Genomic DNA, 16,831 nt, shown 5'->3' on the forward strand with positions numbered 1-16,831 from the left:
GCATTCATTAGATTACTAATGATTATAAACCTGTATGACAAATGATTAAAATCTTACAGTATATAGCTTATTAATACCGAGGAATTTAAATTACAAAAATAGTTCAGGACTATAAGATTTTAGGGATCTGTTTAAAATAAATTCAAACTTTAAGGCTATGAACTTGTACTAAATTTTTGGTTAATCTACTTCCAAATCTACTTAATCATCAACATCATTTTTAACTTTTTTTTTTTGTGGTGCTGAGGATTGAACTCAGGACCGTGTGAATACTAGGATATTGCTCTATCATTGAGCTCCATCCCCAGCCCCATTTTTAGCTTATGAATTCTCCAATTCTTATAATTTTCAACATTTCAGCTACTGCTAACGACTCTCTAGGTTTTCAAACAAGCAGGAGAGTACCAGAAAGAACTGAATGAAGTCTGCTCCTAAGCCAACAAGTTGAAGGTTTGGACCTACTTTTTCTTCTATAAGATGCAGGGTCTCTGGTCTGATTCCGAGGTCCTTGATCCATTGTGAGTTGAGTTTTGTGCAGGGTGAGAGATAGGGGTTTAATTTCATTCTGTTGCATATGGTTTTCCAGTTTTCCCAGCACCATTTGTTGAAAGATGCTATCTTTTCTCCATTGCATATTTTTGGCCCCTTTGTCTAGTATGAGAAAATTGTATTTATTTGGGTTTGTGTCCGTGTCCTCTATTCTGTACCATTGATCTACCTGTCTATTTTGGTACCAATACCATGCCATTTTTGTTACTATTGCTTTGTAATAGAGTTGAAGATCTGGTATTGCGATACCCCCTGCTTTGCTCTTTCTACTGAGGATTGCTTTAGCTATTCTGGGTTTCTTATTCTTCCAGATGAATTTCATAATTGCTTGCTCTATTTCTGTAAGGTACACCATAGCCCAAGAAATAAAAGCAAGAATCAACAACTGTAGCCCAAGAAATAAAAGCAAGAATCAACAACTGGGATAGATTCAAACTAAAAAGCTTTCTCTCAGCAAAGGAAACTATCAGTAATGTGAAGAGAGAGCCTACAGAGTGGGAGAATATCTTTGCCACTCATACTTCAGATAGAGCGCTAATATCCAGAATCTATAAAGAACTCAAAAAACTCTACACCAAGAATACAAATAATCCAATCAACAAATGGGCTAAGGAAATGAACAGACACTTCACAGATGAAGATGTACAAGCAATCAACAGATATATGAAAAAATGTTCAACATCTCTAGTAATAAGAGAAATGCAAATCAAAACTACCCTAAGATTTCATTTCACCCCAATTAGAATGGCGATTATCAAGAACATAAGCAACAATAGGTGTTGGCGAGGATGTGGGGAAAAAGGTACACTCATACATTTCTGGTGGGGTTGCAAATTAGTGCAGCCACTCTGGAAAGCAGTATGGAGATTCCTCAGAAAGCTTGGAATGGAACCACCATTTGACCCAGCTATCCCATTCCTTGGCCTATACCCAAAGGACTTAAAATCAGCATACTACAGAGGTACAGCCACATCAATGTTCATAGCTGCTCAATTCACTATAGCCAGATTGTGGAACCAACCCAGATGCCCTTCAGTTGATGAATGGATAAAGAAACTGTGACATATATATATATATATATATATATATATATATATATATACAATGGAATATTACTCCGCCATGAGGAATGACAAAATTATGGCATTCGCAGGCAAATGGATGAAATTGGAGGATATCATGCTACGTGAGATAAGCCAATCTCAAAAAACTAAAGGATGAATGATCTCGCTGATAAGCGGATGAGGACATATGGGGGGTAGGAGGGGTTAGTGTTAGGGTTAGGGTTAGGTTTAGGGTTAGGGATAAGGAGGGTGGTAAGAATGGAGGAAGAAAGGAATGTATAGAGGGAAAAGAGGGGTGGGAGGGGAGGGGGGAAGGGAAAAAATAACAGAATGAATCAAACAACATTTCTCTATGTAAATTTATGATTTTTAATTAAAATTAAAAAAAAGAAAAAAAAAAAAGAACTGAATGAGCACAAGGAGCTAGGGCTAGAGCCAAGGTAAATAAATATGACTGTATCTACAATGAAGTGAGTTTTAAATTAGGTAATATTTGTAAAGATCTTGCAGAAGATGAACATTACAGTAGTCTTCTATACTAATTGACAGCAGAACATATTTCAGTAAATAATAGCTCTTTTCTTTTCCCTCAACTCTTTCTAATTCATTTCTAGACCCTTATATATCATGCTATTTTTCTATATCTACCTCCAGAGATGGTGTCCTACTTCTTGACATGAATAAAGAACACTGGGTTTGAAGTTAGAATAAAGTTGTTTCAGAAATTACTTCATCCCAATCTAACCTTATGAATTAAGGAAACTTATTTAAATTCTTTGAATTTTCCTGACTTAGAAAAAGCAGAATAATATGTTGCTGCCCGCAGCAACAATCTCGCGGTAATTTATCGGAGGTGGACTAGAACTGAACTACTTCTATTTTCTTTATCTGGGCTGCTTCCTTGCTTACTTGCTTGTTCGCTAGTTTATAGAGGAAGAGAGACTTTGCTTACTTTTAGTTTTAGAGGAAGAGAAGCTTTGAGAGGAAGAAAGACTTTGCTTAGAGGAAGAGAGACTTTGCTTAGAGGAAAAGAGACTTTTCTTAGAGGAAAAGAGACTTTGCTTAGAGGAAAAGAGACTTTGCTTAATTTTAGAGAATGCTACTCTTTCAGAGAGGCTATGCTTATCAAAGGTCTACTGCTTCTTAAAGGTGGGTCACTTCTTGAAGGTGCAGTGTGTGGCGTGTAGCATGCGGCCTACGTCCTACAACCTGCGACCTAGAGTTTTCTGCTTAGTCCTGCGTTCTGTAATCTTCATTCTGCAACCTAGTGACCTAGAGGTGTGTTCTTAGTTCTCCGTCCTGTGATCTATCAGAGGTGCTGCTTATCAGAGGTGCTTCCTATAGGTGTTTGTCTTATATACCCTAAGGCAGCCAATCAGCTTAGGATTAAGTAGCACGGTTGGAGCATGCACCAAGGTACCAATTAAGAATGAATGAGGAATATCTGTTGACCACTAGCACAGAGGAGACATTAACTAATCAGGCAAAAGTAGATCACACTGTGTTAACACTAATTATGCACCACCTCTTGGCCCAACGCCAGTCGCCATCCTAGGGCTACTTAAACATGTCTCTGCAATAATAGTTTATAATAACAATGTTATGAACTGAGATCATGAATAATGAAAATGAATGAATGTAGTTTACAATATAGAAGAAACTCTAAGTTGTCATTTAAACAAACATTTAATTCCTCCAATAGAATTGCATAGAAATCTTCAGAGAATGATATGGATTTTTTTTAAGAGATTTTTTTCAAATAACTCTTCCTACACTAACCCTTCTCTCATATCTCTCCCCAGATATTTTCCCTTTTTTTAACTTACCTTGGGGGAGTGTGAATTATTTTTTTCTCAGGGGCCTTCAATGCTTTAAGGCCAGAAGTAATTTCTTTAGACAACTATTACACCATTATGAGCAACATTTAGTTCGCTTTTCAAACAGCTATTTAGTCTAATTATAATTGATTAGGATAAGTGACAGGAATAATTTCAAGCATAAAATTGATGTATGGTTATCCATTTTAGTGCTGGGTAAACTGGCATTGACAAAGGGGAATAGGTTTCTTTGGCTGGAGTTATAATAACTCCTATCATTTCAGCTCTGTTTTACAGTTTTCCTAAGAGGTTAGGCTATTTCTGGAATTATAGTGAAAATTCATGGACTCAATCATGCCCTATCTGTGAACTTTCCCCAAGGAGCTTTGACCAGTTGGCTGAAACTCTTTACAGTTATCGACCAATGAAGTATGCTCTTTTCTGTGGCCTTGAGCTACACCCCAAATTTAGCCAATCATCTCTGCACTGCATGCCAGACTGAACTGGATAAATCAGCAAAAATATATTTCAGTGACTAGAAAAATGTCTAAAATTATATGCCCTGCTCTTCTAAAATTAGTACCATTATGTTCTGATTAGGAGAAAGCAAATGGATAATGAATACAAACTGTTAGCTTCAAGATGATCCAATCTCATGAAGTTCCTCTGAATCTGGCCAATTATTTCCAAGTTCTGAATTACATCTCTAAATGGGTGTCAGTTCTGATATAGAAGAAAAAAGTCGAATATAATTTGGTTAATAAATCACTCATGCCTGGATATTATTGATACTAGGTTGCACCTCTTGCTAGACTGGGAGTCATATTATCGGGTCCTTCAAAGCCTACTAGACTCCTTAACATATACTGAGTACATAGAAAAAATTTATTCAATGACTGATAATAAGTCAGAAGACTTTGATTGAGCATTCTATCAAGGGCCAATTCCAAAAGACTACCTGAAATACCTGTTGATCAACTAAGTCTACATTTATTAGATTTACCACAGTAAATGAGAAAACTTTAACAATGTTAGTAATATCTCAAAGTGGTTAAATCAAGAAAGGATACTTATAGCAGTTTGGGGCCTGGGATTGGTGACTATAAATGCAGGTTTTGGAATGTAGGGAACTGGTTGGGAGTGGTTTATGACATAATAGTTTTATTTGGTTGGAATAGTGAGTCAAGAGCTTGTTGATGAATAAGTTGTTAGTCTGGATAAGAAAACTCTTTAGCTGGTTCATGGTTATATTTTTAGGGAGTAGGTATTTCTTGGTGCAAGTTCTACTTTTCCTTGATATCAGTACAAATTAAAATAAAGAATTTTTGGTCCTAGTTTTTTTTTTTTTTCTTTGGTTTGTGTGTGTGTGTGTGTGTGTGGCTAGGGATTGAACCCAGGGCCTTGCACATATGAAGCAAGCACTGTACCAACTGAGCTATATCCCCAACTCCAGTATTCTTTTTTTTTTAAATTTTTAATTTGTTTTAATTAGTTATACATGAAAGTAGAATGCACTTTGATAGATCACATATAATGGAGTATAATTTCTCATTATTCTGGTTATACATGATGTAGAATACCACTGGTTGTACAGATACATATGTACATGGGGTAATAATGTCTGATTCATTCTACCATCCTTCCTGCTCTCATACCCCCTCCCCTCCCTTCACCTAGTATTCTTTAATATAGAAATGAAATAATTTTTTTCTTATAAATTAAAAATGAAATGAAGAATGAGTAAACCTTCATAGAATCAAATGACAAAAAATTATCTCAATGAGCTAGTGATAGTCTATCCCATTGCAAATAAATTGCTGTTTCAGTGCAAATAATTCAGTAGGATTAGTCTTAGTTTTTCTCTTCTCCAGGTTTATTCTATGTCTTCCTGAAAGTAATTGAATGGACTGAGTAATCACACCTTTTCTGAGGTAGTCAATGCTTTGGATTACTTTTAAATAACTACTTTTGACACTGAGGAGTTTTTACAACTGCACATGTGCTTAACTCATTTTTCCACATTCCATGGGGGAGGCAGTAAGCAGGAAGAGATTTTGAATTTTTTAATCTTCCTGCTAACTTCAATGATAATTTAGCACATGTAGGTAAAAATTTTACATTTGTAGTAAATTATTTCAGATTCTCATTGGGAGATCAGATCTCTCTTTGACTACATTATCTTCCATGCACATTCTAGCTTTTGTCACCCTCTCCATTGCTTCCTCAACCCATAGAATCCTACCCTGCAAAAAATCCATAGAAATATTTTTTCTTACATTCTCTGTTGTGGGCTTGTATATTTCTCCCATTTCTTTCCTGGATTTAATGGGGTCTTAGGAGGAAGAAGAGAAAAGGGTGTGAGTGAGTGTGCATCTTGACTGAAAGACATTTTTTTAGACATCAATTTGGATATTGTTAATTTTAAGTGGTTATCAAGTAACCAACCTAAAGTAAAATAAAATACATATGTATTAATAGAAAACAACGGAATGGTGAAAAATTATTCTACATTGAATTTGAGTTCTAATTTCAGTTTTGAAGATTCTAGCAATAAGATTTCAAATAAACTACTTAATCCTTTTATTTTAATACCTCCATCTGTGAAATAGGTTATTCTATATAACATTCTAAGATCTTTCCAATGTTACTATTCCAATTCTATTTCAAGTAGGTGTTCTAAATTAACATTTGAGTACAGAATGATTTGATTATTTTAATGCAAGTTTTAAAACCATTAAATTTCAAATCCTAACTTTTGTGTCTTAAGTCTTAGGTATAGATGAGGGGGGATTTTCCCTCCTGACACCAAATATGTGATTTTTTTCAACATCATTACTCCAACTCTCTGACACCAACTATGTGACCTTCAATTCAATTCAATTTTAACAAGTAACTACCCTGAATTACTGTAGATTTCAAAGTTAAGGATTCAGTCCCACAAGGTTGCTTTCATTTCAGATTCCAGTCATAATTATCAAAATCCTTTGGCTGCAAACTTGACATTTTCCAACATTCCCCTTCTCAAATTCCATAATTTGATAGAACAATTCACAGAGTTCAGGAAAATGCTGTACTTAACATTACAGCTTATTATAAAAGATACAAATGAACAGCTAGACAAAGATGTAAACAGGATGAGATCCACAAAGGTCCCAAGTAAAGTAGCCTCTATCAGCATGGAGTTGGGTGTGCCAACTTCCTTGCATGTGGTTGTGTTTACCAACTTGGAAACTCCCTGAACCCTGTTATTTAGAAATTTTGATGTAGGTTTCATAAATAGGTATGATTGTGGTCTTTGGTGATTAACTTAATCTCTAGCCCCTTGGGGTTTGTACTGACAATTTCAATGTTCTAAACCAGGCTTGGTCTTTGCACCAACCAGCTCCCATATTGCAGGTATTTAGGGGTCCACTAAGAGTTGCCTCATTAGAAAAGAAGACACTCCCATCACCTTCATCACTTGGAAAATTTCAAGGGTATTATGACCTCTGTGCTGGGTACTGGGGCAAAGATCAAATAGTTTTCACACACACACACACACACACACACACACACACACACACGTTATGATAGAAATTTAATGAATATTTCTACATAATTAAAATTGTTAGAAATGGCTCTTTTTATTCAAAAATCTTGGATTTTCAATACATATTCAGATAATAAACAGGATATTGAATTGGTTTCATCAGGGCAAAACTATTTTCCTGTGGTATACTAGATACTTTGAGAAGCTATGTTGACTCTTTAAATCTCTAGGGTATCATTTAGCAAATTGCAACTTCAATGGATTATTAACATTTTTACACAATATATATTTAAAAAACATAAAAATGGATCCAAATGAGAAAATATTTGATGCTTAGTTTTGTCTATAAACAGGAGAGTAAATACTAGCAAAGTTGTTTATAGACATTTTATCTATAAGAATCACAGTTGCTTTAGAGGTAAACAATTTTATTTGACTACAAACAACTGCATTAGAATGAGTAAATGCACATTTTAACTCCTCATCTTCCTCCGAAACTCTTCTAAATTTTATTTCCTAAAAAGAGAGCTTTACAAAATAATCCTCATCAGAATATTACAAAAGCAAATCACTTTTAAAAATTAAGTTTGAAAGGTATCAGTATCAATTTTCTCTCACATCATCATTTTGAGTAAGTTAGAACACTCTTTAAATCTAATATTTTTATTAGATTTAAATAGTTTATAAAGTGTACTTTATTAGATTTAAATACTTTAGAAAGTACACTCTACTAATAAGTGATTCAATTTGAAAGGAGAATCAACTATCCTTGCCCATTAAGGTCCCATATGATCCACTGAAGAGCAGTTAGTAAAACCCATATCCCCTAGGTTTTCATATACTGGTTTATTTTGAATTATAATTTAAAACATTACTTGATTCACTGAATCCTATAGAAAAAATAATTTTGTTATATTAATATAGTATGAATAATAAAAATTATTCATTTTTATTTTAGTACTTTAATTTCATGCAATTTTCATTGCCTTACTCCCGTAAGTGTCTTGGATGGTCTGAGAAGTGAATCTGTTAAACCGTGCTTCATTTAGTACAATGTCAGTTCTGTATTGTTCTAGATTAAGGTAATTGTTTGAAGGAACATTTTTCTCCTTCTTGAGATCTGTGTTAGTTAGCTTTCCATCACTATGATCAAAATACCTGAGACAAACAACTTAGAAGGTGAATAGATTTTTCTGGCTCACAATTTTAGAAGTTTCAGTTTATGGTAACTTGGCATCATTGTTTTGGGTCTGTAGTGGCATGGTGGTACATTATGGTAGGAGCGTGTTTATAAACCTTTACCACTAAAGGTTTGTTCACCTAATAGTGGTAAGAAAGATAAAGGGGTGATGGAAAAGAGAGTGAAGAATGGTCTAGCATCCCAATGTCCCCTTCCAAGGACATGACCTAACTTCCTTCCACTAGGCCCCACTCCTAAAAGTTCCACCATCTCCCAGTAGTACTAAGGTCTGGCAACCTAGTCATTAGTATATGAGCCTTTGGAGGAAATTTAAGATAAAATCCATAACAAGATCTCACCATTTTTCTTCCATTCCCATAGCCATAATTCTAATTTTAATAGGCTAATATAATACTTCCTGATTCTGACCAAATTACATGTTTTTTGTTACCCATTTATAATGTAGTCTGTTTTTTAAATTTTTATCCATTAAAATATCTATCCCCAGGTTCTGTCTCCAAGAAAATGTTGATAATAGGACTATTTCTAAATTTGTAAAGATGATATTCCTTCTGTCCCTTCTTCTCTCTTCCTGCAACAAATAGTATATATAACCTAGAGTGTTACTTCCAAGTTATTATTTAGTTGACAATCATAGGCATGTCACAGTTTTTTTCACTTCATAAAGTACTGTAACATGAACGAGTTTATAAAACAAACAACTTGAAACATTTCAAGCTGGTTTAATGTAACTTTATTAGGTACAAAAGGCCTTTAAAATTTGGAGCATCAACTACTCTTCTGGATCTAGCATCTCCTATGGCATGACTCTTTAAAAAAGGCAGAATGTCTATGTTATATAAGTGAGCTAAAGATAGTCTCTGTGTATCATTTATTTTTTATTACAGGCTAAATAAAGATTAGTGGAGCCTAACTCAAATATTTACACATTCCAGTTATTTTTAAAATAGTCCAAACAAGCAGAATTGTAACAATTTAGAACCTGCCTACTTCACACACTCAACAGAAACTCAATCAATTTCTGCCAATCATGGATTAGGCAAATCTCATAGTTAAAAGCTTCTGCTGCCTTTAGGGGGTTCTCTGATTCAGAGACTCTCTGCTGCTGAGTGATATCACCTAGACACCTAAACCCCCTCTCTGATTGCCATCTGTCAAGGGAGTTCCTCTACCTTCCTCACTTTCTGAGTCATGACCTGAGCCAGAAACTTTGGACTGTCTCATGCCAAGACGGACACTTCCTCCAAAACGGACTTCTTCCGCATGCAAAACCATGGAAGCATCACCCAGGATGGTCTGTGACAATGCCACTTCATAGTCAATCCTTTTTCTTCAATCCAGCCCCTAAATCCCTAGAACTTCCTACAAGCCCAGATAATTTTTATGATATTTTTCAGTGTAGACCATTCTTACCACAGAAACTACTTTTGCTTCTCACTTCATATTAGATGGTATAAGGTAAGAAGCTTTTATAATGTTCACCTTGCTTTGAAATAAGATTGACAAATAATTAGGTAGAGAACAACTTTAAGAAATCAAACTTTCTCTTTTTCTTCTATCATTTTAGTTAGTGCTGCTGTCTTTATATCATTCCACTCTACAAAAGTATATTATGCATTTTCCTGCTGAGAGCCAAGGGGTATTCACAGATGAAAAATACACAATTCATGTTCTCACACTGTCAGTACATTTTAAAATCTTTTAGTTAGATGAGATATGAGAGAATCATATTTTCCTTAACTCAAATAGACAAAATGATTGTAAATAATTTCTTCTATTTCGTTTGTAACGGTGGCTTTATAAAAGCTTAAAGTTTGCAGTATTTGGAAAAACATCTGCCAAGGAGAATAAAAAATACTCATATATTCAATTTATAAAGCTCGATAATTTTGTACTTTGAAAAGAGATTTGAAATTCATATTGTTTCTGAAGAAAATCAGAACAAAAGGGAGAGCAACTAATAAAACTCCATTGCACAATAAGTCAATTTTGTCTTACTTCTCACTTAGGTAAATTTGCATATTAACATATTGTTATATATAACATAAATGTGAACAGTGGCATTTGTTTTTAAGTTGAAAATTTCTCTCACATTCTGAAATTTAGATCCATCTTTAGCAATCTTTATTGAATGCCTCCTGTGTGCCAAGCAGAGTACTAAGAATCAGGTAATGGCTAAGCCAAGGTAATGACTATTTCTACTGAAAAGAAATAAGTTGTATACCATCCAGTCAAATCAGTGAATATAAAATATGTATGTGCCTGTATTTTGCATAGGAAAATATTTTTCATATGGCAATTACTCTGTGTAGAGTCAAATTCTATTTTTAGACCAATGTAAACCTTTGGTTCAGAGCACATGTGGAACAATTCTTATAATCATTACATTTATAAATAAATATTATGAAATTGATATGGAACTAAAATATATTCTTAAGACAGACTTAGATTTTCATCTTTTAGATACAGCTCCACATATGGCCTGGAAATCAGCCTTTAGTTAATGTAATAAACCACTCGTCCACCCCATTTTTGAAGTCAACCATTCTTGAGAAAAATTTAGTTGTGCCTGCTTTTAATATCATAATAAAGTTTGAATCTGACACTAGAGTCTTAATTCTGAATCAAGAGTCATTTCCATTTTCTTGGACTGGTCAAGAGTCAATTTGCCCTCAGCATTCTGATTAGTGAACTTAAGCAAATATATGTTAGGAATATCTTCTCTTTCAGTTTTGTGATTTTTTTTTTCTGGTGGAAAGATCCCTTGCTGTGTTAGTATACTATAACAAACACCTGGAGTAATCAATTTATAAAGAAAAAAGTCTCACAGTTTTGGTGCTTTCAGTCCATGATAAGTTGGCCCCATTGCATTTGGGCATGTGATGAGGCAGCACATCATAGCAGGAACACATGGTGAAGCCAAGCCATTCACCTTGTGGCCAGGATGCAAAAGAAAGAAAGGACCTGGGGTCCCACAATCCCCTTTGAGTGTACTCCCTCAGTGACCAGAAGACCTTCTACTAGGATTCAACTATTAAATTTTCCACCATCTCCCAATAATACCATCAGCTAGGGATTAAGCCTTTAACACATGGGCTTTGGGGGCACATTTAAGATTACATTCAAACTACAGCACTTGTGAATCTCTACCTTAGATGCATTTACTATAGCATTTTTTTGTAAAGAGATAGCACATTAGAAGTAAAAAAATAAAATCTCAGAAAGTAGCCAAGGCAGCATAGGTAGAAAGTGATGGAAACCAATGAGAATCTCATAGGAATTACAAAATGAAAGGCTATTGGTGCTGCCTCTGAGTGAACCTTCATGATCCAATGAAAGAATGTTTATGCATTCATATTTTATGTAACTCCTCTTGGGCTGCATCCATGACTTTGGCTCCTCTGCACCTATGCTAGTGTGACTCAGGGGTGAACATCCCTTTACCATAAGTTTGTTCTACCCAGGGACATGATAAAAGAAGGGATTTTAATTGATTTCTTAGTTCCACCATCATAAAAGTCACCCTCTAGCAACCTAGTCTAGCATAGAAACCAACCATCCATTTTCTGAAGATGTACTTTTTAATATGCTTATGTTCATTTTGACTTTTTATAGTAGAAAGATGAAGCTGTAAACTCTCTTAGTGTCATAGTATACAAATGAGAAGAGCCTTTTGTGATTAAAAATACTCTTCTATCTCTGGAGGGTATTAGTGAATTAGATTATATAATCTCCAAATTAATGGAGCTTTATTTTAATGGGTTTACAAAGATTTAGAAGTGCTTCTCTGTATTTTACTAACCTAAAAATTTGCAAAAGATAAAGTCATTGAGACTTCAAGTGTGTCATCTTTTTAAGAAAAAAATAAAGGTTTCTTATAAAAACTGTGAGCCTGTTTATGTAATAAACCAAGCTCATGTATTCAAGATGAAATTTTATATAAATTAGACTGTTTTGGAAACAGTTATGGGGCTTTTCAGTATACAATAAGATATGCATTCTTTTATAATTTTTTATCGTAAACAAATGGGATACATGTTGTTTCTCTCTACATTGAGTAAGGAATACCATTTGTGTATTCATAAATTTATATAGGGTAATGTTGTTTGATTCATTCTGTTACTTTTCCCTTCCCCCCCACCCCTCCTACCCCTCTTTTCCCTCTATACAGTCCTTCCTTCTACCATTTTTGTCTCCCTCCCTAACCTAACCCTAACCCTAACCCTAAACCCTCCCACCCCCCATTATGTGTCATCATCCCCTTATCAATGAGATCATTCGTCCTTTGGTTTTTTGAGATTGGCTTGTCTCACTTAGCATGATATTCTCCAATTTCATCCATTTGCCTGCAAATGCCATCATTTTATCATTCTTTATGGCTGAGTAATATTCCATTGTATATATATACCACAGTTTCTTTGTTCATTCATTAATTGAAGGACATCTATGTTGGTTCCACAATCTGGCTATTGTGAAATGAACAGCTATGAACATTGATGTGGCTGTATCTCTGTAGTATGGGGATATTAAGTCCTTTGGGTATAGGCCGAAGAGTGGGATAGCTGGGTCAAATGGTGGGTCCATTCCAACCTTTCTGAGGAATCTCCATACTGCTTTCCAGAGTGGCTGCACTAATTTGCAACCCCACCAGCAATGTATGAGTGTACCTTTTTCCCCACATCCTCTCCAACAACCGTTGTTGCTTGTGTTCTTGATAATTGCCATTCTAATTGGGGTGAGATGGAATCTTAGGGTAGTTTTGATTTGCATTTCTCTTATTCCTAGAGATGTTGAACATTTCTTCATATATCTGTTGATTGCTTGTAGATCTTCTATGAAGTGTCTGTTCATTTTCTTGGCCCATTTGTCGATTGGATTATTTGTATTCTTGGTGTAGAGTTTTTTGAGTTCTTTATATATTCTGGAAATTAGTGCTCTATCTGAAGTATGAGTGGCAAAGATTTTCTCCCACTCTGTAGGCTCTCTCTTCACATTACTGATAGTTTCCTTTGCTGAGAGAAAGCTTTTTAGTTTGAATCTATCCCAGTTGTTGATTCTTGCTTTTATTTCTTCTGCTATGGGAGTCCTGTTGAGGAAGTCTGATCCTAAGCCAACAAGTTGAAGGTTTGGACCTACTTTTTCTTCTACAAGATGCAGGGTCTCTGGTCTGATTCCATGGTCCTTGATCCATTTTGAGTTGAGTTTTGTGCAGTATGAGAGACAGGGGTTTAGTTTCATTCTGTTGCATATGGATTTCCGGTATTCCCAGCACCATTTGTTGAAGAGGTTATCTTTTCTCCATTGCATATTTTTGGCCCCTTTGTCTACTATGAGAAAATTGTCTGCCATTCTATGTCTTCTTATTGATAATTCAGGGTTATTATTGAGATATGATTTGTATTCCCAGTCATTTGACTCATGTTTGTTTTTTGACATGATTTGATTTCTCCTTTATTTGGCTATTCCTTTAGGCTAGTTCCTCCTGTTGCTGATTTACATCGTTGTTTTTCATCTCTTCCTCATGGAATATTTTGCTGAGAATGTTCTGTAATTCTGGCTTTCTTTTTGTAAATTCTTTTAGCTTTTGTTTTTCATGGAAGGATTTTATTTCGTTGTCAAATCTGAAAGTAAGTTTTGCTGGGTATAAGATTCTTGGTTGGCGTCCATTTTCTTTCAGGGCTTGGTAAATGTTGTTCCAGGCCCTTCTAGCTTTTAGGGTCTGGATTGAAAAATCTGCTGATATTCTTATTGGTTTCCCTGTGAATATAATTTGATTCTTTTCTCCTGTGGCCTTTAAAATTCTGTCTTTATTTTGTATGTTATGTATTTTCATAATAATGTGCCTTGGTGTGGGTTTGTTGTAATTTTGTATATTTGGAGTGCTATAATCTCTTGTACCTGGTTTTCCATTTCATTCTTCAGATTTGGGAAAATTTCTGATATTATTTCATTGAATAGATTGTTCATTCCTTTGGTTTTTTTCTCTAAGCCTTCCTCAATCCCAATAATTCTTAAATTTGGCCTTTTCATGATATCCCATTATTCTTGTAGATTCTGTTCATGATTTCTTACCATCTTTTCTGTTTGGTCAACTTTGTTTTCAAGATTAAATATTTTGTCTTCAATGTCTGAGGTTTTGTCTTCCAGGTGTTCTATCCTATTAGTTATGCTTTCTACAGAGTTTTTAACTTGGTTTATTGTTTCCTTCATTTCAAGGATTTCTGTTTGGTTTTTTTTCAATATCTCTAACTCTTTAATGAAATGATCTCTTGCTCCCCATATTTGCTCCTTTAAATGTTGATTGGTGAGATCATTTAATGCCTGCATTTGGTCTTTCATCTCCTCCTTCAATGCCTGCATTTGCTCTTTCATCTCCTCATTTGCTCCCCTGATTGTTTCAATTATGTACATTCTGAACTCTCTTTCTGACAATTCTTCTGCTATGCTGTCATTGGTTTTATTGATATAGTATCTAGGTTTGTTTGGGACATTTTTCTTCCCTTGTTTTCTCATATTGGTTAGATATCAGTGGGACTCTGAGATATTGCAGATTTCCTCTATTGGCTTATAGTATCCCTGTAGACTTCCAGTATATCACCTCCCAGCCTTCAGTAGCCTGAAGTCTTGGAGGAACTTGATAATGCAGTGCTTCCGTAGAAAGCTGTCCCTAGCCCGCTACTGGTTCAGGGCTGGGGACTGGTTCTGTATGTAAATACTCTCGCCGGGTGAGCCTGGTCCTAGAAGCTGGCTGTAGACAGGGCCTGCCACCACCGGAGGGAGCTGGGCTGCTCGGGGAAGCCTCTTGCTTTCCTGCCCTGGTGCCAGAAGCCGCCTGCGGGCTGGGGCCTTCTGCTGGGTTCAGGGCTTGGGGTTGGCTCTGTGTGGAAAAGCTCCCACTGGGCGGGCCTTCTCCAAGAACCTGGCTGTGAATTGCGCCTGCTGCCGAGGTAGCAGGGCTGCTTGGGGACGTCTCTTGCTGCCCTGCCGTGCTCCAAGAAGCTGCCCACTGACCGGACCTGCTGCCCAGGCCGAGTTTCACCTGGTGGGAGAGACTCACCCGGCACCTCTATGTTGGTCCAAGTCTCTCAATACCTCCCCTTCTTGAATCCTGAGTTCTGGAGCGACGGGAGATGCAGTCACCCTCTAGTCCGCCATCTTGGATCTCCTGCATTTTGTTTTTATTATAATTAAATTTATCTTCTCATAAGGAGACTAGTAATGCTGAGCTTCCTGAACTTTCTATATCTATTGATCATATAAGCAAACATTTCTATACAAGACTCAGAATAATTTAAAATTATGTTTTCATAAATCTGACAAAAGTTTTTATGTAAATAACAATTATGCTTTGAACTATGAAAGTCTGGACATAATTTTCAAGATCTTTCTTTACTTGTAGGTATCTAAGTTATATAAATGACAGCAATATTATGTGGATTCATGAGATTTGCTCATCTGCACTTCCTTTTTTATTTGTGAAAAAGCAGTTAATTTGGTTAAAAGAGATACTAACGTGGGAAACAGATTTTACTAAGTTCAATGATAGCATAAAAGCACAACTGTGTATGTAAGATAATAGGGTATGTTTTGTTCATCAAAGAATAATGAGAGTAGATTATAAATTATAGTATCAGTTCCAAAATCTCAAACAGGATAGTAGAGACAAAACATGGATAGATATAGAAAGCTGTAGAAGTTTTCAAATAGAAAATTTTTTCTTGGTTTAGAATAACTGAAAATAATGGCATTGAAGAAACACATTGAAATGTATTAATATTTGACAAAGTTTGCTCAATGGTAATGGGTTAATTCATAAAATTTTTAAAAAGGAGCTTGAAAATCTGTTACTTTTGTTTTCTGTCTTTTAAATGACAGTTGATCTTGACATTTTTAGTCTTCTCTTAACAAGGAGAGAAAGAAGATTAGCATTTGTGTAATCTACTCAGAGAGCACAGATTTAGTATCTCACCAGAACAATTTTCAGTACTGTTGATTTTATTGAGCTCTGGAACAGGAGTAAGCAAATTTTGTCTGTAGAGCCAGATAGCAAATATTTTAGGCTTTACAGACTATCAGGTCTCTGTCACAATTATTCTTATCATTGTAGAGTAAAAGCAGCTGAGGAAAATATGTAAATGATTAAGTGTGGCTATATTCAATAAATCTTTATGAACACTGACATTTCATAACTTTTCTTATGCCACAAAACTTTACTCCTCTTTTAATATATTTCAAACACATAAAAATATAAAATCTCTTCTTAGTTAATGAACTATACCCATAAACTCATTACTAGGCTATGGTCTGTGGGTTTTTGACCTCTGTGCTAGGTTATTTAAAAAAACACAATAAAGTGTCTTCATTTTTGAAAGAACTAAAATTTCTTATGACCATATAACCTTCTTCCATATTTATTTTAAAATAATCTATTGCTTATCATCCTATCTTAATGAAGTACTTAAATATCCTGTGATAGCTGATTTTGATTTTTATCTTCTAAAGACCAGACTCTTAATTTAAAAAAAAACTTAAGAGGTATATATACCAGAGTATCTTTGAGATTTTCCAGTAGTCCCATAGAAAATGATAAATATTTCTTTTTTCATTTTATTAAGAAAAAATGTTTTATTTAGTCTTCTCCATACTTATTAAATGGCTCAATACTATCACA

The sequence above is a fragment of the Sciurus vulgaris genome (genome assembly GCF_902686455.1).
Source record: "Sciurus vulgaris genome assembly, chromosome: X".
NCBI classification, from domain to species: domain Eukaryota; kingdom Metazoa; phylum Chordata; class Mammalia; order Rodentia; family Sciuridae; genus Sciurus; species Sciurus vulgaris.